Source organism: Macaca thibetana, chromosome 4, assembly GCF_024542745.1.
Source record: "Macaca thibetana thibetana isolate TM-01 chromosome 4, ASM2454274v1, whole genome shotgun sequence".
In the NCBI taxonomy this organism is placed as follows: Eukaryota; Metazoa; Chordata; class Mammalia; order Primates; family Cercopithecidae; genus Macaca; species Macaca thibetana.
In genome coordinates, this window is record NC_065581.1 from 2,349,131 (window position 1) to 2,374,503 (window position 25,373).

Sequence of the window (25,373 nt, forward strand, 5' to 3'; positions counted from 1 at the left end):
GGGAGTGAGAGAGGGAGTGAGAGAGGGAGAGAGAGAGGGAGTGAGAGAGAGAGAGAGGGGGAGAGAGAGAGGGAATGAGAGAGGCAGCCAGAGGTGGGGGGGGAGCAAGAGAGGGAGAGAGAGAGGGAGCAAGAGAGGGAACCAGAGAGAGAGAGAGAGCGGGAGAGAGAGAGAGAGGGAGTGAGAGAGGGAGAGAGAGAGGGAGCCAGAGAGAGAGGGAGAGAGAGAGAGAGAGAGAGAGGGAGAGAGCACGCTAGAGAGGGAGATAGGAAGTGAGAGAGGGAGAGACCGAGGGAGTGAGGCAGGGGGGGAGTGAGAGAGGGAGAGAGAGGAAGCGAGAGGGGCCTTTTTTGGGAGATATGCTTTTCCTCAAAGACACAGAAGTCTTACACATTCAGACCAAAGATATGCTAAAAACCAGCACATTGTGTTATGTGAAATGTTTCGCTTGTCTCTTGGAATGATTGATGTGAACCTGAGAAGAATTTGAAATGTGAGCAGCCAAGCAACCAGAAATTAAGACCTTATCTAAAATTTAGGCAAAAACTCCAGACCACTGTAGTTAGGCAATCGGGTTAGAAATCTCCTGAGAAGTGACTTTCCCACAAGATTTCTGCCGTTTCCTAGTTCTGAGTGGATGAGAAATATGACAAAAATGTACCATTGCTTTTAGTATCGCCTGTCCCTTTTTCTGGTTTGGGGTGAAAGTAGGAAACCAAGAGATGCAAACAAACGGATACACAAGTGTCCCTCCCGGGAGTCACCCTGGTTTTCGGGTTGCGGGAATGTCGCAGGGTTTCTGTTTTCCAAGCTTTCTTTTCTGTTCCCAGAACCTCGGCCTGCAGGGATGTGGCACTGTTGTCACAGTGGATGCGGGTGGCTGGACGCTTGCTCCCCTCGGGTGACCAGAACCTCGGCCTGCAGCGGATGTGGCACTGTTGTCACAGTGGATGCGGGTGGCTGGACGCTTGCTCCCCTCGGGTGACTTGACTTCAACTTCTGGCTGGTTCAGAGGGAAAGCAAGACTCGTGGTCTTGATGGCCCCCGTTTTTGTGGGCATCTGTTCGCGTGGGCCTTGCATGCACAGCCTGCCCTGCAGAGCTGGTGGGCATCCCAGCAAAGTCCCAGAGCAGAATGGGGGGATCCCAGTGGGGGCTGCGGGGAGGCTGGTGGTGGCCTTGCTGTACTCACCTTTGCCCACAGCTGGAAGTTAGTGCTTCAGGTGTGAGCACGTGTTCACACTTCCCCTGCACCAGGAGTCTCCACACACCCAGTGCCTGGGCATGCATTTATGCTGTGGGACGTGGGAGCACTGGGGACTGTGTAGACAAAGCCACACCTGTACCTGGGCAGGAAGCAGAGCAGGGAATGTGCTTGGGGGTCTGTGCATCCGTGCGTGTGTGTGTGCACGTGCATGTGTGTGTGCATGTGTGTCCATGTACGTGTGTGCATGCATGTGGACGTGTGTGTATATGTGTATGTGTGTCTGTGCAAAATGGAGCTGTGGTGATCTAGTCTGCTAGATTCTAGGGGTTATAACTGACTTCAGGATGGATCACAAGTAGCTGGTTGCATCTCTGACAAGCTAACCTTCCTGCGCTGATCCGTGCAGGCTATTTCTATGACAAATTGGATTTGCTCCCAAACAGCCCATTCTTGGGGAAATGCATTGCATTTCTTCTTTTTTGGATAAACGATACGGCCTGAGATGTGGGCTGGCTCCTCCCCTGGCTGAGCCGGGTGAAGATGCAGGAGGTCACACTCTTCCTGGGGTGGCTGTCCTGAGAGCTGCCAGGCCCAGCTCACTCCAGCTACTTCCTCAGGATGGGAAGCCCAGGTGAAGGAGGCACATCAGGAAAGTTTTGGTCATTTTATCTCTTTCCAGAATAAAGCTCCAATATTGTAGATTCAAGGAAGAATTTTGTTTCATTTCAGTTTTGGGTTTTTCTACCCAATATAGGTCAGCTGGATCTCGCAAGCTATTCTGACTGACTTCTAAGGCACAGCCTATCGATTCTAAGGACATTTGTATTGTTCTTCTCCACCAGAGAAAGAGTTTGTTTGGGAAGAGGAAACAAGAATTGCTAAGGGCCGGGCGCGGTGGCTCAAGCCTGTAATCCCAGCACTTTGGGAGGCCGAGACGGGCGGATCACAAGGTCAGGAGATCGAGACCATCCTGGCTAACACGGTGAAACCCCGTCTCTACTAAAAAAAAAACAAAAACCTAGCCGGGCGAGGTGGCGGGCGCCTGTAGTCCCAGCTACTCGGGAGGCTGAGGCAGGAGAATGGCGTGAACCCGGGAGGCGGAGCTTGCAATGAGCTGAGATCCGGCCACTGCACTCCAGTCTGGGTGACAAAGCAAGACTCTGTCTCAACAAAAAAAAAAAAAAAAAAAAAAAAAAAAAGAATTGCTAAGACTGGTTAAGAAAATATCTACTCGAGAGTTTAGCTCCCCCATGCCTTTGGGGGACAGAGAATTCTATAAAGATCATGAGGCTTCCCAGAGCTTTCCATCTTTTTAAATGAGGAATTTGTTTAAAATCATCCATAATTTAGTAATATGTTGCTTTAAGATGGCAATGTTTTAAAATAAATAACCCCATAGTAATCAGTAAGCCTTCTATTCTTTTAATCGTTATTTGCTAGAAACTTTTGCCGGACTTGCTCCATGGATCACAATTTATTATTTGTTTGGTGATGAAAACAGTCCATTAGAAATTGTGTTAGAGTTTACTTTATAGCTCAGTATCCAGGAACAGCAAGAAATCCATTCACCTCCCTGTCTACAATGCTTGATTAGTTCCCGCATTTCAGGCTGATAGCACTTATTTGCTTCTTGCTTGTCTCCAACTTGCAGTAATATAATCTTTTATAAAACTTATATAAAGATATAAAACACATCTTTCAAAGTTTATCATTTATAGCCTATAGGTTCAGCCATCAAAAAACAAATGATTTAAGTTCATTAGTCTTAATTTTAGATATGTTTCTGCCACTCCGAAGCTTATTAAACCAATTACCATAAATGAGTCTGTTCATTCATTTTCCATGAAATGCACAGGCCCAGCACACATCACTGCTTTAACTACTTAGCTATTAATTACATACTAACTACAAAAATATGGAAAATCAGCATACATGTTTTATGCATCACCCCTGAGATGTGCCTGTCTGTTTGAAATTGAGTGGAGTTGCATCAAAATTACATTTCACTTTTATGAATTCAACCTTATGCATTCAGCAAAAAGAAAAAAAAATATTAAATGCTGTGGTCGGTTACACACTCTCATGCTTCCCTGTGTGTCCTGGAGTGAAGCAAGGCTGGGGGCTCTGCAGGTGCCGTGCCCCTCATCAGCCACATGTGGCACAAACACCCATGCACTGAGTGTGAGCCCAGGGCTTAAAGAGAAGTGGCCTCTAAACCCAAGCAACAGCTTCATTTGGTTCAGCCGAAGAAGCAGCCAACACTTCTACCAATGAAGGAAATGACGAAGGGCATGTCCACGTGGGGCATTCTGAGGACGGCTCAAGGTGACGCCCTGTTTCCCTCTTACGTTCTGATATGAGAAGCTACCCTGTGGGTGAGCGACAACTCCACTCAAAATTAATGACAGATGGGTGATATTTTCAGCACAATTTGAATTCCCTCGTTTCTTTCTCGTGTTTACTTCTCTGATGTTTCTGTGATCCTTTCCTGAACTTCAGCCTGCACTCAGCACGTGCTCGTCACCAGCTGAGCAAACCCAGGGCGAAGAGATGCGTGTGCTGGAAAGTCAGAACAAAAGAGTCAACAGGGCGTGTCAGTCTCAGTGTGGCTAAAGGCAGCACCTTCCCTTGGCAAAAGCTGTTTTTGAAACAGAAAATAATTCGGTTCTGATCCATGTGCAGTTCTTACAGATGCAACCTGTGCCTCAAAGGTCCCCCTTTTTAGAGTTTCTAAGGAGGCAACCACATCCTAATTAAACACTAAGTAGGCCTAACCTGGCCACGCTTTTCAGTTATACTTTTAAAAGAGCTATTTTCTGAAAATATACCCTGCCCTGAATTGACCTGAGAATTGATTTTTATCACTAGCTGTAGCTGATATGCTGTGAAGTTAATTGCCTTCAAAACTCTGAAGCTCCTTTAGTCATGAACCAAATGAAAAAATATAGAGTGAATTTAAAAATTATAGAGTGAATTTGGGCATTTCCAAGCACACACTGTAATAGGTTTCCTTTGGACTAAGTTATCTGAGTTGACTTTTTCCTGGATAAAAATGTATGTGATAAATGGAGACTCCTCAGTTTTCTCTTTATTGGATTCAACAGTCATCCGAATCTGAAGTCCCATTTGCATCACTGTTAACCAAAAGCTGCACCAACGTCTCCTGGTCCTGCAGGTTCTGGTGTATGAGATCACGGTGGCACAGAGATCAGAGGTTGGTGATGGTGATAGTTAGGCTTTGTGTTAGCCGGACCCTTCCCCAGGTCTCCAGGAGAAGGTTTCCAGTTGTTGCTATGGCCTGGCTTGTGTGGCACCATTGGGAAAGCTGCTTATGGAACAGGATGGCCTTTCCTCCCTTCCCATATCCAGGCCATCCTGCAATTGTCTGGTGTGAGGTCTTGCTGTAGGCACCCTGGCAGAAAAGAGAAACTCACAGACAGAATGCATGACAGACATAAAATGTGCAACACAGAGCAAAGTGGAAAGATTTCCACAGCTTCCATGGTTGTGTGTCTGTGCATGCATCTCCACAGGTGCTCTACTCTCCTGGCAGTCAGGGGCTCCGGGCTGCCTGGAAATAGGCCATTGGCAAGTGTTCATTAGCCCTAAAACATGGGACACCCTTTTCTCTCTGGTTATAAGCAGCTCACATTCCCCATTTTGTGGACACTGCTGCCTCAGGGTTTATGAGCTAGTTAGTTCACTGTATTAAGACCTTGGCCAATGATAGTGGAAGCTGTCCTCTAAGTGTCCCCCCCTAGTTCTCTTCCCTCCTAAGTTATGACAAGAGCTACGCATATCAGAGAAGGGTCAAGGACCTCTTTTCTCCTAACTCACATTCTCGCTCCATCCCAAGGTTCATTACATACATCTGGGTTCCCTTTACAACAGCAAAACTTACGTTCCTGGACATCTATATGGGAGGAGAATTCATCCTTCATCTTAAGGTCATGGAGAAAAGTCATGCAGGGGTTATAAAGGGTTGAAAAGTGATGCCTTTCCTCACTGCCCCACCCCTGCTGTCCAACCTCAAATTTATGTCTACTTGGAACCTGTGAATGTGGCGTAATTTGGAAACAGGGTCTTTGTAGACTTAATCAAGTTAAGATGAGGCCATACTGGAGCAGGGTGGCCTGTAAATCCAACATGACTAGTGTCCTTACAAGAGAAGAAAGCTTGGACACGTGCACACACACACACACAAACACACATGCACACACACGGAGAACACCATGTGAACACAGGCAGCCATGGGGGGATGCTCTGCAAGCCAAGGAATGCCAAGCATTGCCGCAGCACCGGGAGCCGAGAGAGGCCCAGTACAGAGGCTCCCTCAGGGCCTCTGGAAGGAACAGACCGGCCAACACCTGGATTAAGACTTCTGGCCTCCAGAACAGTGAGAGGATACATTACCATTATTTTAAGCCACACAGTTTGAGGTGATTTGTTACAGCAGCCTTAGAGGTTAGAATTGTGAATAAATGTTAGTAGCTTTTATTAAATTATCTATACTATAAAATGAAACAATAGAGGCTAGACATGAGTTAGGGAAGTCATCGGTGGTATTTAATGCATCTTACATTGGTAGTAGTGGGGAATCCACAATCATTTCCCGCTTCTCCTTCCTTATTTGGAGACATTTCAGGATTTCCCTCTCCATCCATTCCAATGAGATGCCTGTGTCATTGTTTTCCTTTGTGGCAGATAATGCAAAGTAAGAGGCATTTTTTTCCTGGGTCTGCTTGATGTGGAGAAACTCCCTCTGGGTCCCCCACTCCCCACACACAAGGCCGCACACCCGAAGAGCAGGACGGTTTTCAGGACCGGGTTAACTCTGCCCCTTGGATTGCTCTCCAATTCGCACTGAAAATTGACACCACAGCTTTTTGTGTGTACTTTGTCTCTTTTTCTCTTCCCAAACCTCAGTCTCCTCTTTTCTGTCTGTCCTGAACAGTGCTGGCCAGGAGGGAACATGGGTCAGTAGGGCAGGCAGGGAGGAGCTGGTACAAATCACGGCACCGAGAACCTGGTTATTGGTGTACCGATGCAAATTCTGCCAAAGAATTTTCACCAGGCTGCCTGGGGTCCTGACCACATCTTCATCAGGGCCTTAAACCAGAGCCTTTCCTTGGTCCGGAATCCCAACAGGAGAGATGCAATATGCATACACTTAGGAAGTGATCAAAAAGATAAGTCTACCCAGAATGAAAATTAATACAATCACTCCAGAAAACCGTTTAGCAATGATCTCCTAAAGCTAAACATACACATTACCCAAGATTCAATGATCCAACACACATGCACACAGAAATGCATACACTATGTTCAGCGAAAGGCATGTGTATGTTCATGGGGGCACCATTTTCATAGCCCCCGATGTGGAGACAACCTCAGCATTCTTCTAGAGTAGAATGAATAAATCCTGTGACGTGTTCAAACAGTGGAAAACTGTGCAGCAATGAGAATGAACATAGGCAACAGCCTAGATAAATGCCCAAACATAATCTAAAGCAAAAGGACTCACACGGCTCCATTGACACAACATTCAGAAACAGCACAGATGGGACTATGGCAGTAAAAGTTTGTGTGAAAGCTACCACTGGAGGTGGAGTGGCTGGAGCCAGGAGGGAGCTTGGTCATGCCTGTTTCTTGATTCCAGTGCTGCTGGCATAAGTGTGCTTCCTTTTGGAATATCCATCCAGGTGTGCAACTGTGGATTGTGTGTGTCTAGCAGTATTCACGTAGGCCGGGGTTGTTCAGTGTAGAGTGCAGACCACCAAAGAACTGAGATAGACCACCAAAGACTGATAAGAGCTTTCCGGAAAAGCCCCTCAGATATGCAGAATCCTAACGGTCCGCATTGGAGCATGCATTATAGCCCGGAACCTTTCCTTTCTGCAGCCACAAACATCCCCAGACCTCGGAACATTCTAATACATGGCGCGTGGCTCCAGCCTGTGCTTGGTCGGACCTCCCCATTAGACCCCAGGTTGAGTCAGAGTCCCCACAAGAAATAAATGGTGAAACGAATTACAATAATTTGAGGGGATGGACAAAGTTGACAACAGGGTTTAGGGACACGATGGGTGATGGTAACGCTGGATGAGGGCAGCCAGTGGTTACAGGAAGCTGAAAGGTGAGAGTGCTGTGGCAAAGGCCGGCTGGAGAAGAACTGTCACCTTAGCTCAGGGGACAAAGCCCGTCAGAAGCAACTCCTCAGGAAGGAAGCTGGGGAACAAATACCCTGACCTCACTCTCTATCACCAAGGCCAACTGGAAGTCAGAGGACAGAAGCCCACTGGGGAGGCCCATGCCAGGATGGAGGACATGCAGCATGGACCGTGGGAACCAGAACAGAAGAACCCGTGGTGCAGACACCGAGAGTGCCGCGCGTGAGGCCACAGAGAGCTGCAGCCCTTGGCCAGGACCTCTGTGTCCCAGCTTTGAAAGCCTTTCAAAGCCTTTGAAAAATAGGTTTGTGTTTGCCTAATTTATTAGCTTTCAATGCTGTCTCAGAAATGTCTTGATTTCTGACATGGTTGAAAAAGGGTGCTTAGATAAGAAACTGAATGAATTCCTTGCACAGGGCTACCCTGGAAGAAAAATGCAGCAAGATTTGCTTTTCTTTTTTCTGATATCTTTTTTCTTTAAGTTTGCTAAACACAGATGTGAGAAAATCTAAAACATGCAAAGTAGGATCAGGAGCAATGGCTCATGCCTGTAATCGCAGCACTTTGGGAGGCGGAGGCAGGAGGATCGCTTGAACCCAGCAGTTCAAGACTAGCCTGGGCAACACAGGGAGACCCTCATCTCTACAAAAAATAAAAAAATTAGCCAAGCATGGTGGCATACGCCTATAGTCCCAGCTACTCAGGAGGGTGAGGTGGGGTGATTGCTTGAGCCCAGGAGTTTGAGGCTGCAGTGAGCCATAATCGCACCACTGCACTCCAACCTGGGTGGCGGAGTGAGACCCTGTCTCTAAAACAAAGCAAAAACACCCTACAAAGTAGAAGTTGTTGAACAGAAGCCAGGGGATGGGTGAAGAGGTGACACCTGAAGTCAAGATGGGAACTGGCAACAAGAAGTTAAAGGGCAGGAGAGGGATTCTGGTATCTACCTTCTCCCTAACCCTGTGTGTGGCCGTCTCTCCAATAATAACACACCCAGTCCAAAGCTCCAGAATCTCAGTGCACATTCGAGGGCTCTTCCTTTATTTGCTTTGTGCTTACCCGAGACTTGATGGAGAAGAGACAGGGAGAGCACGTCTATGATCATAGTTCATGTACATTTAAAACATGAATTATTTTGGTGGGGATGACATAGACTCAGAAATGTGCCCACAGGAGCAAACAGCTCAATGCATTTCACGCTGTGGACACACCCAGCAGCCATTAGGCTGTGACGTTGTCTGGAGCCTTGGGTACGCTTGACTGACCAGTTAGGCCGAGTGCCACGGGAGGGGCTGCCTGAGCCACCCTCTGTGAATCAGCCCAGCTTCTTGTTCCTGGTGCACTCGGAAAACGATGGATCCTCCTAGGGAGAAAAATTATCCCCAAAAAATGCTTGCGTAGAGTTCTGGAAAGGAAAGAAAAACAAGATAGTTAAGTGGGATGGATGAATTGAAGATGACGCAGGAAGCGTTAGGCCATATCTTATAGAAATAGTGGCATATGGCTGGGCACAGTGCCTCATACCTGTAATCCCAGCACTTTGGGAGGCTGAGGAGGGCAGATCACAAGGTCAGGAGATCGAGACCCTCCTGGCTAACATGGTGAAACCCCGTCTGTTCTAAAAATACAAAAACTTAGCTAGGCATGGTGGCACACACCTGTAGTCCCAGCTACTTGGGAGGCTGAGGCGGGAGAATCGCTTGAACCCAGGAGGCAGAGGTTGCAGTGAGCCAAGATCACACCACTGCACTTGAGCCTGGGGCAACAGAGCAAGACTCCATCTTAAAACAAAAAAAGAAAAGAAATAGTAGCATATCTAACATTTCTGCCCAACCTCCTTTGCTCATCCGGAAGAAGCAAGAACCATTAACAATGTCACGAGTAAATGTAGTTAATTCTAAGGCATGACTTGCTTGAGAGCAGGAATGCTGACATCAGGGATGTCTAAAGAAGATGTGTTTATAGAAACTTAATTGAACCTTTAGGCTGACAATGGGCTTAATAAAAATGGCCTCTTTTTGCTACTTTATCGCATGAAATCCAGTGAAATGAGTCAGAAGAAAAGTGACCTAATACATATTGCCACTCCATCAAATTCACTGTCATAGGGAGCTGTGGATTTAATGATACTGACCAGACTTTACAAGTATTGGGTTCTTTTGGTCCATTAATAATATTTAGGGTGTGTGGTAACCACAAACGATGGTGAGCCTGGAATAATGAGCCTTCAGGTCTTGGGGCTTATCCTGCCTTCTGGTTATGTTTTCCATATAGGATTACATAATTGGCTAGCAAATGTATAATGGTTTGGATGTAATAATGGCATAGTCTGACTTCCTAGCGGTCCCTGACTTTCCGAACACCAGATTCATCCAAAAACTTAAAAACCAAATAAATATTCCTTCAAGTGATTACTGCATTCCAGTTGTCATCTGGCTTGTAATGACTGGTTTTCAGTGTTCAGCGATGGCCCGGGCATAAAATAAATCTCGCTCCGATCCTCCATGTCAGCACCGGCATTAAAGCCCATAAACCATCCTCTGCCTCGCCTGTCATTGCCACCGCGTTCTGAGTACTGGCTAATAGAAACCTGCCCCGCCAGCCCAGCAGCCACCAGACAGACATTTTATGGTTGCTGTTCCCTAAGCCAGATGAAAATGATTAGAAACTACAAGGGCTCTTTTGATATGACCTATTAATAGCCACGTTATTTTGTGATGAGCGTAGCAGGGAGCCTTGGCATGGAATGGGCGAAGAGTGGGCACTGTCTCCCATCTCCCAGGGTGATGCCTGGGGTTGCCCCGCGCCTCGGCCCCCGGGACAACATGGTGCCTCCATCTCCCACACTGCTGCTGCCGGCCTCCTTCTGTCCCTCCACTGGGAAAGAATGTTCGACATTCAAGCTATTCCAGGCAGCATCCTTTATGTCTCGTTTCACGGGTCTGTTTCACACCGTGGTGAGCGCTAGCTGTAACTCTCATACCTCGGCTATTTGTCTTGGCAGCTCCTCCTGTTTTGCTAACTGGACAGAATCAGGCAGAGGCGGCCTCCCCTGCACACAAGGGAAGGGGTGACATCTGTCATCCTCTTCTGCCTGCGGGACGCCCACAGAGGCCTCTGGGCAGGGCCAGAGGGTGAACGTCCTTCATCCTTCTCTTTCTCCCTCTCTGAGCTGTGAGAAAAATGCTGAGGGAATGATTTTGCTCACAGCCTTTTGGGCAGACATTGAAGCAAAACAGATGACAAGGGTTGGCAGGGTTCACTCAGCAGTGGATATCTGGGGAGGAGACCCAGGACTCCCACCCGCCACGCTGGCCACCTGTGGCAAGAGTACACACTTTGCACACTCTCCAAGCCCTGAAAGCACCCGCATGGGGGGTGTGTGTTTTCCATGTGCCCAAGTGGCATGGCACCCCAGGCACCACCCAACAGGGCAGGGGCATTAGCCCAGGCAAACCTTTCTCATAAGTTTAGATCTCTAGGCTCATCAAAATGGTTGAATACCTCCTGAGGCCAAGGGAAGGAGAATGCGCCGGGGGAGGCACAGCTTTAAAGTAGAATTTCTCCTGAATTAGGGATAACACTATCAGGTTGCAGAGTTTAAGAAAGAACATAGAGTAACGAAAGAGGATTCAGAATTCAGAGAATGAGTTCTAGTCACGTGTCAGACGGGGTTATCTCACTATTGGCTTCTGCTGAGGGAAGTAGGGATGAGAAATTGGCTTCACCCAAGGTTGGCTACCATATTTCTGTGACTCATGGCCTGTGTCTGGCACTGGGCTTCAAGAAATGTTAGCTCCAGGCTGGGCGCGGTGGCTCACGCCTGTAATCCCAGCACTTTGGGAGGCCGAGGCAGGTGGATCACAAGGTCAGGAGATCAAGACCATCCTGGCTAACACAGTGAAACCCCATCTCTATTAAAAAATACAAAAAATTAGCCTGGCTTGGTGGCGGCACCTGTAGCCCCAGCTACTCAGGAGGCTGAGGCAGGAGAATGGTGTGAACCCAGGAGGTGGAGCTTGCAGTGAGCCGAGATGGCACCACTGCACTCCAGCCTGGGTGACACAGCAAGACTCCATCTCAAAAAAAAAAAAAAAAAAAGAAAGAAAGAAAAGAAATGTTAGCTCCATTGTTCCCAGTTTGGTTTCTTCATCGGCCTTTACTAGAGATTTGCATATTGGAACACATGTTCATCTAAAAATCCTCCAGGGTAAAATCCTCCAGTTGTCCTTGGAATGAGTTTGAAACATTCTAAGCAAGATGGCATTCCATGGACACCCCTTGCTGTGGCCCTCTCATGACTCTTCTGTCCAGATGGTACTGGGGAGAGCTCAGCCTGTCCTTGGCCCAAGCAGGAAGGAGTCAGTGACAACAAGGACAGGGCTGGAGTCAAAGAGGAAGAGAAGACAAAAAATAACGTGTCAGAGTGTAGAGCATTTGTCTCTGAAGACGGGGCCAGAACAGTCCCTCCTTGGCATTCACATGACATGGTTAGAGATTTCAACCCAAACAGTTATCTCTGTGGAGGACAATGTCACCAAGGATCTTAACAAGTGGTAACTGAAAGCCAAGGAAAGCTTGTCTTACTATGGGGTAATTAATTTATTCTGGAAAGGTTGTCTTACTATGGGGAAATTAATTTTTTTTTGAGACGGAGTCTCACTCTATCGCCCAGGCAAGAGCGCAGTGGCCCAATCTTGGCTCACTGCAAGCTCCGCCTCCTGGGTTCATGCCATTCTCCTGCCTCAACCTCCCGAGCAGCTGGGACTACAGGTGCCCGCCGCCACGCCCAGCTAATTTTTTGTATTTTTAGTAGAGATGGGGTTTCACTGTGTTAGCCAGGATGGTCTCGGTCTCTTGACCTTGTGATCTGCCCACCTCGGCCTCCCAAAGTGCTGGGATTACAGGCGTGAGCCACCGCGCCCGGCCAAAATTAATTTTTAAGGAAGCCACAGAGAAGTGACAATTAAAATAAACCATGTGCGGGCACTTTTTGGCAGTGTTTTGGGGCTTTCTTTGCCTCTATAGTGACCTTTTCTCATCTGCTCCCTCGTGGGAAGGTTTTGGAGCTGTTTCTCATTGGCTCAGATTCATTTGCCAAATGAACTCTTAGCTTCACTCCTCCACTCCTGCCCACAGGGTCTTGAGAAATTTGTTTCACCTTATTGAGCCTCAATTGAGTCGTCTGTGAATAGGAAGAGTCTTGATTACCTCTTGGAGTTCCTGTTATACATAAGACAGAGTATCTAGATAAACTGTGTGCAATTGAATTTTCTATTTTGCACCAGACTCTTTTTGTTTAGGAAAATTGTAAAGTGTTGAACAAGAAAAACCTCTTTATTCCCCTCTACCTCTTACATCAAAAACTCTTAATTTCTAGAGACAAATACCTCAGTTTCCGTGGTAGCATATTTCAGTGTCTTTCATCACGGACAGCCAAAAAGTGTTATCTAGTTCATAAACAACGCACTTCCCTATTTGTCAGGACTGCTTGCACCAAATAGGGATTTTATTGTCACCTGGAGAGCGTGGCTTACATTTCGATGGGAGAAGACAAGGAACGTTTTGGAGCATAGAGCGAGCTTCCCAGTCTCTGGAAGGATGGCACAGTAGAAAAGGGGCACCCCCAGCCCTGAACACGTCGCAAGTGAGTATCACAGATGTCCAGGGCCTTGGCCTGGTTCCATATAGGCACTGTCCAGGCAGCCAGCTGAGGCTCCATGCAGGGTCTCCACTTCCTCCTCCAGGCATGCTGCCTCCTCATCCCTTTCAGCGGGGTCATTTAGGGCTGGTATGCTGGTTCCCCAGTACGGGAATCGCCAATTTGCCGCTCTTGTCACTTTTCCCTTGTCATGCTCTGTCTCTCTCTCACACACAGACACCTACTATTATTTAAAACATTGCTTTTGGCACTTCCCAGGCCAAGCTATAAATAAAGGATGGACTGACCTCATCAACTGTTAAATTGGAGCCATGATGCGTTGCCTGGAACATCGCGGATGACTCCGAGCAGCACAGCAGACCAACGGCTGAGAAAGAGCTCATTTGGTTCATCTAACTAGGATGCCGTCCTGCCAGAGCCCTGGGGGTTCTCATCTCCTGGGGCAAGAGCAGCATGCAACCCTTATGAACCCATCTTGGAGGGCAGTCAGGGAGCCCAAGACAAGACCATTGGGAGCCTCAGGTTCACTCTAGGTGGTCTCTGTGCTGGAGAGCTGTATCTCTCATGAAAAGGACAGCTGACCATAAGAAGGAGGTAAGTTACTCACGGACAGGAAAATAAGAAGCTCCTACTTACGGCTGTGATATGCGTGGTAGCCATTTAATGTTAACGGCATCCATGTGAGACAGGTGCTAGTACTACCCCATTTCATATTGGAGGACATGTAGGCACACAGATTGTGTGACTTGCCCAAGGCTGCCCACCTGGTTAGGGGAGCTCCAGGATTCCAATCCAGTCTGAACTCAACACCCGGGGTGGCACCTACAGGCTGGGGTCAACCTGGATGACTGCCTGTTGTATGGCCTGGCAACTAAAAATTGTTTTTCACATTTTGAAATGGTTGAAAAAATTAAAATAAGACGATATTTCATGGCATCATGAAATTACATGAAATGCAAGTTTCAGCATCTATAAATACAGTTTGACTGGGACATAGCCACTCTCATCTGTTTGTAGGCTATCCATGGCTGCTTACAGGGTCCACAAAGCCTGAGATATTTACTCTCTGGCCTTTTACAGAAGAAGTCACCAAACACTATTCTAAAATGTTAGCATGCATCAGAACCCCTTGTGGGGCTTGTTAGAATGCAGCTTCCTGGCCCCACACCCAGTCTCTGATTCAGTAAGTCTGGGGCAGGGCCTGGGAATTTCATTTCTAAAAAATTTCCCAGGTGATGCTCATGCTGGTCCACAGATCACTTTGAGAGCCACTACCCTGAACTCCAGTGCTCTACTGCTTGTCATCAGGGTGGCCAAGTCTTTCTCACCATGGCACCATGGTGAGTGCCAAAGAAGCCTAGACATCCCTAGTGCCACCTGCTGTGCAGCCACCTTTTGAGAAAGTGTCCCCAGTGATCTTTTCCCAGGTTAGCCTTTGTGGCTCGGGCAGCTGGCTTTTCAGAGATGTGAAACCACACATCTTCAGAGTGAACAGCTGCTTGCCCTGATGTGCTCAAGGGGTGCAGGATGTGGACACATCCTAGTGAATGAGTCGGACAATGTAACCAGATCTGTCCACAACAACCCGATGGGTGACATTGCCATCTGCAGCAGTGCTGTACTTCCTCCCACCGATTTGTAAAGTGCAGTCAGGACGCTAGATCAACTCGCTGCTGCTAAGGCCAGTGACCTCTAGGGTATATTTCCATGTTCTATGCAGTAGATGCTCGCCTTTGTAAGCATGTGAGTTATTCATGCTGTCTGTTGTGATCCTAAGGAATCCAACAGTCAGAACTAGAACTTCTAATTACAGCCCAGCATTGCTGTTTGGCGTCACCAGAAAGCAGATTTTGAGATTAGCATGGGGGCCATTAAGCGGGGCATTCTCTCTGGAGCAATGTCTAGCCGGGGTGGGACTGGGGAGAGGGAGAAGTGGGCTGCTGAGGATATCACAGAGAGATGGCAGCCTTTCTGCAGCAAAGGCCTGAGTGCACACTCACCTGGCTATCACTGAGAGGACCCTCTGTTCAACAGGGCCACTCGGGGGTTCCCCTGCATGGAGATCTGAGTGTCCAGGGAGGGGACGTGGTGAGCATTTCTCTGTTCAAAGGATGCAAAGGAAAATCTGCCCCATTCCTGCCAAAGTGGTTGATATGGAGGAAAGGGGAGTGCCAGTTCTATAGGCTGAGGTGGTGGCTGTTAGAACTGCTCCTGGGCTAGTTGGTGCTCTGGAAGTTTCCCCTCTATGTGAGATAAAAGAGCATATCTTTAAGAGCTGCAACTTTGAAGCTCTAATATAGAATGCTTTTAGTGGCAAGCAATACTTTGGAAGCAGCTTGAAGACCCCTGAAGATCCTTGGTGACCTAGGCAGTTCCTTTATTGCCAGGGCTGTGCAGGACTAAGCTTCAACAGCGCCACCATGGGGCAGCAGAAGTAATTGCAGTGGTGCATTGAGGGTTTTCTTTTGCACTGAGGACTCAAGCCCCACCTTCACCTTTGGACCTGGTAAATCTTTGGGGTTCATGGACAATTCTGAGAAGGAGATACTTAAGAGAGTGATGTTAGAATTTGATGTTTTGGTTTATTGTATCAGAAAATAAAAGAGGTTGGATTTATAACTCAGTTTGTGGTTCATATCAATTTAAATAGCTTTGAAATGCTGATAGGACCATCATGGTTTTTTGGTTGCTGAAATCCCATAACCAAAGCAATGCCTCAATAAGCTTTTAATCCACAGCTCCCACACCCAGGTCTATAACAAAGTTTTTACATGCCTATGGGGAAAAAGAATTATGAGGCAAACATTTATAAAGTTAACTTTATTACATTTCTAGTCCTATTTTTTTATTCTGCTAGTGTATTGTTATGTATTTTCCTACATATTTAGGGCAAACATTTTCTTCCTCTTATAAAATGTTAGTGATTTTAAATGATGGGATTTTAAAAAATGTTTTTACTTGGCAAATAAAGACTTAGCAACCTAATACCTACCTCTCAAAATATTTGTAAATTGTACTGATCTATAAAATCTATTAAGTATGAGATTTGTTGATATGATGACTCATAAAAGCAATGTAATCCAAATTAAAATTTGTAAAATGCTGCATAATTTACATAGTATTTCTGTCTCGAGTATCTTTAAACCATCAAGTTAAGTGTGACTTTGGACGGGTGCAGTGGCTCACGCCTGGAATGCCAGCACTTTGGGAGGCCAAGGCGGGCAGATCACCTGAGGTCAGGAGTTCAAGACCAGCCTGGCCAAAATGTTGAAACCCCGTCTCTACTAAAAATACAAAAATTAGCTGGGTGTGGTGGCATGCCTTGTGGTCCTAGCTGCTCGGGAGGCTGAGACAGGAGAATTGCTTGAACCCAGAGGCAGAGGTTGCAGTGAGCTGAGATCACACTACTGCACTCCAGCCTGGGCGACAGAGTGAGACTCCATCTCAAACAAAGAAAAGAAAGAAAGAAAATATCCTCTAGTCACTTCTAGTTACCACAACAGTTTGATTTTAATTATTAGATGACCTACTTCTATGCAGAAATATGAACTCCAAACCTCTGGCTATGGGGATAGAAATTGCCATAGCACACTAAAAACTTTGTCCAAAGAAATTCTGTCTTCTATTTTCTTTGCCGTTAACCATTTTATATCCTTGAGATGGTGTTGAGTTGAGCTGCAAAGCCGGCCTTGGCCACCTGCCCTGATAGTCTTGCCTAGATGCTCCAGCACCTTGCCCTGGGACATGGCCAAATTGGCCACCTGCTGTTTTGTTCGTCCCTCTGATTTCTGTCTCGGTTGCTCTCTTTTGGAGTTCTGCAGTTGTGTATGTGCTTTTTCTTGTTCTGGGTCAGTTTTTTTCTCATCTGTCAAACCAGGACACATAATTTTCCAAGGTCACACAGTGAGGAAAGCCTTACTAAATCTTACCGCTACGATTCACGGCATTGCAGAGGCCCTGCTTGTAGAGCTGCAACAGATCTCAGAAGTTTTAGGCTAATTCCTTCATTTTACAGACGACTAAAATGAAATCCAGGGAGTTTAAGTGGCATGACGAGAGCCAGAGGATCCCCTTCTTAAGTAACTATGGAACAAAGCCTTTGAAACACATACACTGGTACAGAGTTAGTCTGAGAGGGGCCTGAGCTTACACAATGTGGGCGTCCTCTTTCAGAAAGAAGAAATACAAAATTAAGTACACAATTGTTATCATTTAGAAAGATAAAGGAAATTACCGTGAATTACACACTTTCAAAACCTGTGGAATACCACAAACAGCATAGAATCCAAGAAAATAATATATTTATTGCTTAATTGTCCAACCAATCTCTGGAATTCCTGTTTTCTTATATTTTCGTCTGCATAATGTTTGATTGCCTTTTCCTCTGACCACAGTTTTGTAATGTCATTTCTACAGAGATAATAGTGAGAAAATTCAGTCTTTAGCACAATCGATCACAATTTGGTTCTCGTTGATAATTTGAAAATTTTTCTTTCAGTTTTACAACTCATTATTGGTAAGTCATGTAAGTTTTAGTGTTATTGTCAAGTTGTGGATAACTTCTGTCAATCTTCTTTCATATGTAAGCTGTAAGATGTGGAAAATCTTTTGACAAACTGGCTTCTGACTGTATCTTTTTCAGACTTTCATCCCCTTCCCCTCCATGTACTTCCCGTGCTGTGGAGCATGTTTGGGCTGGGAGATGACCTGTGACCCTGGGGGATGACCTGTGACCCTGGGGGATGACCTGTGACCCTGGGAGATGACCTGTGATCCTGCACTTCAGGTCACATGCTGGGTGCATCAGCAGAATGGGCTTCCTGGGCATTCCCGGAAGCTATGTCCACCTCAGGATGGCAGCAATGATTTTACTGTGCCTGGAAGTAATGATGAGCTGTGTAAACGTAATCGAAGCTAAGTTTATCCCAATCCTCCACTTGCTTTGACTTGGAGCACTGAAGGGCTCTGTCCTAGGTGCACATACACACACACACACGCACACACACATGCACATGCACACATAGAGCCTTCTGCAATTCCAAACATGTCCCCTAGCCCCATGAGGCAGTCAGTGGCTTCACCCCACCTCTCAGCTCCTCCCTCGGGAACATGCAAATTCCTCCAGGGAAAAAGGGATCTCCAGTGCTGAGCTCAATTCTCCCTTCTGGAAATTGGCTTTGTAATTCTTTGGAATCTTGTTAGCACCTGAGCTTCAAATTATTTCTATGATAAATTTTGAGTTACAGAATCTAGCATACAAGGAAAAAGTAAGCATACTTCTTAGGAGATGCGACAATATGTACGAATACCAGCTGAAACAGCTAACAGTGGCAACAGAGCCACAAAGACTCCAGAGAGTGGAAGTACAAATTTATAGAAATAGCAGAAGAAAATAGAATGTTTAAAAGGTATACAGACTTTGATATAATTATTTTTACTATGTTCAAGGAGATAAAAGACAATAGAATTTCAGCAGACATGAGAAGTTGTAACATATGCTACAAAAACCAAAGGCAAATTGGAAAACCAAAAAATTCCGTAATCAAAATTAAGAACTCATTGGTTGTCTTTGACAGATGAGTCATTGAGGATAATTGGAAAGTAGGATAGGAGAAAACAGAATAAAACATGGTAAGGATAAGTAATGGAAAACTACAGAAGAGTTGGTCAGAGACAGAGGATAGAGTAATAAGGTTTAATGTCAGCAAAAGAGAAGAGACTATGCAAAAGAAATTTTAGAAGTGTAAGGACATAGGAAAAAACAAAGTCAGTTTCTCCTGCTGTACTCTCACAACATTCACACTTCTATGACCCCAGATGTGTGGAGTTTTTCTCCACATACCAAACAATTCTGCAGATGACTCTCCAGTGGGCACCAGCTGGGTGTCTTCTAATCCAGCTCAGCTCTGACAGTGTCTAGCTGGAGATTGTGTCAGATCCCACAGGTTGAAGGCTCATTCCCACAAGTCTATCCCTCAGCTCAGATGCCAATTGCAGCACAGGTGGTGAACTGTTTTTGACCAACCAGCTATAAACTGGGGTTCCACCAACCCCCTCCTTGGGTTTATTTAATTTGCTAAAGTGGCTCACAGAACTCAGGGAAATTCTTACATTTACACATTAATTATAAAGATAAATTACAAAGGATACAGATGAACAGCCAGATGGAAGAGATACATAAGGCAAGGAATGGGAAAAGGGGCACAGGGCTTCCATGCTCTCTCTGGATACACCACCCTGCAGGAGCTTCTACATGTTCTGTTATCTGGAAGACCCAGAGCTCAGTCCTTTTGGATTTTTAGGGAAACTTCATTAGGTAGGTCATGATTGATTATATCATTGGCTGTCAGTGATCAACTCAATATTCAGCCCTTCTATCCTCCCTGAAAGTGAGAGAGGTGGTTGGGGTCTGGGGGAGTAGGAGGTAGGCTGAAATTTTCAACCTTCCCTCCTGGGAGGGTTGAAAACAGCGAACAGTCCCCCACCAGAGACTATTGAGGAGCTCCAGTCATCTCATTAGCATACAAGAGCCACTCACCACTCCAGAGATCCCAAGGATTTGGGGAGCTATGAATCAGGAAACCAGAAGACCAAATATACATTTCACAATATCACAGGAAGAAACATGATTAAGAACTTTCCAAACTAACTATAATGTAAAAAATCTGAAACATAACTTAAATGTCACAAAATCTGAAAACAAATTATTTTCAATTAACTTTCTGATGCAGCTCTAAAATACTTTTTCTTACCTATTTTGGTTGTACCCTCTTTGATCACCTCCTCAAAACACAACAGTTTTTGCAGTACCATTTTCTATAGAGAGAATAGAAAGACAATTCAGATCTTTCTCTAGTGTGTTTTATTAAAATTTACTATTGAAGATTTAGAGAATTTTTTTTACTTTCCCTTTTCAATTCAATATTGGTCACATTATGTAAAGTTCAATATTGTCTAGATTTGGGGAAAAATTCATTATATATGAACTGCAAGATTTGAGAAATAAAAATAAAATTCTAAGCCCCTACACAGCTGAACAGATCCCCTCTTGGCCAAGGGGGCCCTGAAGAAACCTTAAAAACTGGGTTCCTGGCCATGATAGGAGGAAGGTCAGCGGGCCTTGTTATACCGCCCCTCTTGCTGACTGCCGTTGGCTTTCTCTTTAAGGATTACACAAACCAGCCCTTTGGAAAGACTTGCTCTACTTCCGATACCAACCAGCCCTCATGCTGCTGCTCCCTTACAATCTTGACACAGGACTCACCATCATTCCTTCCTGGTGAGAGACCACTAGCCACAGAGTGGCTCTGGCCAGCTAGGGACGCTACACACGGAGGGCCTCCATGTCCTCTGCTTCACCTTTTGATGTTTAGAGCCTACTTGTAATACATTCAAATGTTAAGTCTCCCTGAAGTGAGCAGGGAAGCACGTTGCATGCCTGTTAGCTACTACGCATGCCCTTGCCTTCCTGTTGTGAGTGTCCATCACTCCTCCTATGACTTGCTGAACGTGTATACTTAGCCAACCTGCTCAGCGTACATTCCAAATCCATTGATCCCTCCCCTGAAGTACTTCTTAAGGAGGTTACACTTCCCAGTCTGCAAGATGGTCAGCCTGCAGGCTGCAATGCTTTATGAGAAATAAAACTCTTTTGCCAAATTTATGAACCTCATTATTCTTCAGCTGGCAGATTTCAGGGCATTTCAGTTTTTCATCTACAGTGACTGAACATATTCATTGAATTGATGACCTGCATGAGCTGGTTTGGTTCATGATTTCCTATAACAAACTTTTGCAGAGTTTATGGTATCTTCATTGATGTAACTAATTTGTCTCAAATCCACAAGACATTTAAGTCTTACCCTTAATATGTTCATAAGATTCTTGCATCTTCATTGATTAGATTTTCCAATAATCCAATGGCCTGTTCATGATTTTGACTCAGAATGTGTTTGTTCTTTTTGATGGATTACTTTTTGAATTATCTGGACACTTTTTGGTTAAAATTGGTCATCTATATCAGAATAATTCCCATTAGTTCCATCACATAGCTTCTTGACATTTGTTCATATTCCATTGAATTTATTGAGAATTTTTCTCCCAGGTCCTTAATAAATTTAAGCTTGACAAAAGACAACACTTCAATATACATTCAAGTCAAGGGTTCATTTTTTTTGTTAAAATGTTTTCTTTTTCTTAATTGCTGAAAAAATGTGTTCCAATTTTATCAAATATACCATTCCCGTCGAAAAAGAAAGAAAGCATGGTGAACTTTCATTCTGACAAGATGTTGCTGACCCTGTGCAGATCATTTCACATGACCGATGATCGGAGCAATTTGTCTCTCTTCTGCTACACACAGCTAGGCGCTGTAGGATGCATTCTTATCTCTGGCCCTGCATCATCAATTCTTCTGCTTAGTGAGTAGATAGATAGAGTGTGCAACAGGGACATTCCTAGAAGCCATCCCTACATTAGGATAATTAGCAGTAATTTAACAGTAAGAAGACTGCCTGAAAGTCACATGCATTTATTCCATTAAATCCAAATTAATTATGTCCCCAACTCTACTGCCCCTAACTGGATCCCAGGTGGCCTGCGGGCACCACAGCTCACCCTGCAGAGGAGAAATATGATGAATTGGACATGAGCACGGACAAAGATCCCAATCCATTGCTCTTAGAGTAGCTTACTTTTGCAAATTGTATTACATATGAGCACGAAGGCACAGCGTTAGGGGCCCGCTCAAGAAATACATGGACACATGGACACCGCCTGCGGTGCTCACCCCGGCCCTGGAAGGGGATCGTGCAACGAAGGGCACTGTGGCATCAGCTCTGTTTGTTTGATAGTAAATCTACTTTGGACACCTATTAATTAATTCATTTGGTCGTTTCTGTTAATTCTTAAAAATCCTACTACGTGCCAAGCACTAGGGGATATCAAGGGCAGGCGAACACTGCGTGTGAGTGAGGCTAGTTCTCTTTTCCCTCCCCCTCCTTCTCAGATGCTCTTTTCCAATTTTACAAAAGAAAGACAGGCTCCTCCTCACATTAGGGCACATTCCTCTAGGAGGTGAAAGTGCTTGGGGCAACAAGGAAACAATTCAAAATATTGGTGTTGAGAACACAAATGAGGAGCCAGCTTATTTTTAATACTTTGCCTTTAGTAAAATTAAAGGAAGATTTAATTAGATTGGCAGCTAATAGATCATTAAAAATAATTTTGATTATCAGTCATAATATGACTTTTGGCATACTACTCAGAAGTTCAAAGAATTGAGTGACATTGCTCCAACAAATCCTTCACTTACCATCTACTTTTTTATGTGAACAGTTTCTTTGTGTTTACATGTACAAAACAAAAATTAGTACAAGATTCATTGCTGAGTTCTTTCTTATTCTAACAATATGTAGTTATTGTCCAAGGATGTGTAAGTGCAATTAAGAATCACACACATACACTGAAACATTTTTGAAAAGTTTGAAATGGGCAAAAAGATTACTGGGTGTCCTGTGCAGCATACTGTTCCAGGTTATCTCTGACTTTCACCATCTTTGAGCTATTTTAGAACACTGTACGTTGAACAAGTTGCATAGTAATACAAATAATTCTTGACCAAAGAAATGTTGAATTAGTTCCAGTGGTGATAAAATTAATTATTGCCCCTGTAGATGTTGACGCATTTTGCATCTATTTGTAAGTTCATTTCAACATTCCTAATTGCCCCTGCATGGCCCCCCCGCCCCAGCGTGTGTGTGTGTGTGTGTGTGTGTGTGTGTGTGTGTGTGTGTGTGTGTTGAATTCTATTTTGAACTGGTTGTAGTTGATATCTTACTGGTGCCCTCCTTGGTTAATGATGTAAACAAAATCTTTGATATGCTCATTTTATGGAAGTCATGAGGATTTTACCTTTTAAAAATTCTCACACACACACACACACGCACACACGCGACAGAAAACAAACTTGACCTGTGTGCTTTCTACTTTTGAACTGTATTGAAAATAATTTTTCCCTAATAAATGGCCAGTCTAGAGGTATGCTTTTTGCACTGTAACATGGATTTCTAAGATTCAGGGCAAATAATATTATGTATCCCTCCAAATTAAAAAAAAGTCCCAGTTAAATAACTTCATGCAAATCTCGAGGACTGCATGGATGAAAACAAGTTTCTAAAGGGCACCTGAGCAGATGTGTATGGAAGTGGAGGTATCAGGAGAAGCCCTTTAGCTTGGCAGAATTGGGCCACTCAGGACCAACCTGCTGTTACCACCCATCGCTGCTCTGGGCTGACTGCAAACACCAGGGACTTCTCAGCATTAACCAGAGGATGCATCCCTGTCTCGCAGGGTCACTGTCTAACGTCCCTTCAAGCATGATGGCTCTGATTTTCTATTCCCAAGGCATTTTTTTTCTGATCAGAAATAGCCCAAATCCTATTTGTCGATTGCACCATTTTGTTTTCTGCTACCTGCTTTTCTCTTGTTACGCTTTCAGTATCTTTTCAGTGAAACACTCCCCAGTAGCTCCCCCAGCTCCCCTGTGCCCACTGTATCCACTCAGAAAAAAAACCAAAAAAGCAAATTCATTGTTTACAGAAACTCAGAGGAGTGCTTGATTTTGTCTGGAGCCAACTAATTATATCTGCACAGTAACCAGAAAATTCCTCAAGGTGCGTCAACTCCACAGCTAGGCAGAGGAGACAAAACTCAACCAGGCTGATGTACGGCGATTCAGACCCTCCCAGGAGTCGAACAGCACCCGGGTGTCACCGTCCTAGCAGCGCAGTGATATGTCAGACAGACACCCCTTCTGACTGGATGTGACTGGGCTTGAGGTGAGCAAGGAAGAAACGGCTGACATTAGATCCATTTCCGGGGGTGGGTTTTAACAGGAAGCGGAGAGGGAGCAACAGGGCATCTTGTGCTTGGCAGGAAAACTTGTTCTGAGTAAATATGTGCCTGAAGGGAGGCCAGGGGACAGCAAGGGGAAGGAAGGAAGAGAACTCAGAGGGATCCCTAAGGGGGGCCACCAGGGAAACCTCCTGAGACCCAGGAACATCCAAGATGCCTGGAAAGTTCCGTGCCTTCTCCCTGGGTTGGGAGGGTCTGTGGGCTACAGAATGTCTATATTTGTCAGTGTGAGTTATACCTCCAGGGCACACTCCTGTATTTCATCACACATGGGTTTTCTTCATCTCACAGAGCTGCAACCCGAGTCTGTTTGTGAGCTCAAGGCCCGGCCCATTAACATGTTTTCCCCAACTCTGAATCTTTTCATCTGCTTCCCACCACGTCCTGGAGACTTCCAGGTGTTAACCGAAATGACTGTTTGGGCACCAGGTTCAGGTGGAGCATGCTGATTATAATCTGGTTGACTGAGAAACTTGTTGGCAGTTTCTTTCTTAACTCTCTCATGCCAATGGAAAACATGCCCACTGCCAAACCCCATTCACTAAGAGGCGCTAATGAACCTCCAGCAATCAGACCGTTGATGTCAGACTTGTTAGCTGGGGCCAACATTTGTGAACTTTGATTTTTAAGCCAGCTTTCACACACACACGCACAGGCACACGCACATGCACACGCATGCACATGCACACACGTACAAACACATGCATACACGTGCATATTTGGCAACGTTTTACTTCCCTGCTACCCGCCTATCCATGAACCCACATTTTCCCCAATCATCTACAGATCTTTTACCTACTCCTAGGAAAGGTCAAGGTCACAGGTATATATCCCCTGTCTTCTGGTGACAGAGAAACAGATTCTAATATTCAAAAGGAAGCTACAATTTATGTGAGCTTTTTTTTCCTTTCTTTTCTTTTCTTTTTTTTGAGTTTTGCTCTGTCGCCCAGGCTGGAGTGCAATGGTGCCATCTCGGCTCACTGCAACCTCTGCCTCCCAGGTTCAAGCAATTCTCCTACCTCAGCCTCCTGAGTAGCTGGGACTACAGGCATGTGCAACCACACTCAGCTAATTCTGTATTTTTTTAGTAAAGATGGGGTCTCACCATGTTGGTCAGGCTGGTCACGAACTCCTGGACTCAGATAATCCGCCTGCCTCAGCCTCCCAAAGTGCTGGGATTACAGGTGTGAACCACTGTGCCTGACCAATTTATGGGAACTTTTAAGAGTAAGAGTCGCCTGCTCCCCATATGCCTCAGTGCAGTGTCTGGGCACACGGAAGTGAAGAAGGCGCCTGCTCACGCTCTGGGTAGTGGTGTGCTGGCAAATGTTTAACAATCAGCTTTCCAACAGTGAAAAGCCCTGGCAGGATTTGCCTGTTTCTATGGTGTGAATATTCCCTTCGTGGGTGATTCTAAGCCA

At 45.4% G+C, this 25,373-nt stretch overlaps 1 protein-coding gene and 1 long non-coding RNA gene across 2 annotated transcripts in view; one reads left to right on the plus strand and one right to left on the minus strand.

Annotated features, from left to right (window-relative positions):
- The window catches only part of GMDS (GDP-mannose 4,6-dehydratase), a 1,107,103-nt gene that overhangs the window by 845,978 nt on the left and 235,752 nt on the right, over window positions 1-25,373 (minus strand). The gene's annotated exons all lie outside the window — the stretch shown is intronic.
- LOC126952555 (uncharacterized) lies at window positions 12,605-15,657 on the plus strand. Its single transcript, XR_007724943.1, has 2 exons — window positions 12,605-13,023; window positions 13,297-15,657. It is a non-coding gene; the product is annotated as an uncharacterized LOC126952555 (long non-coding RNA).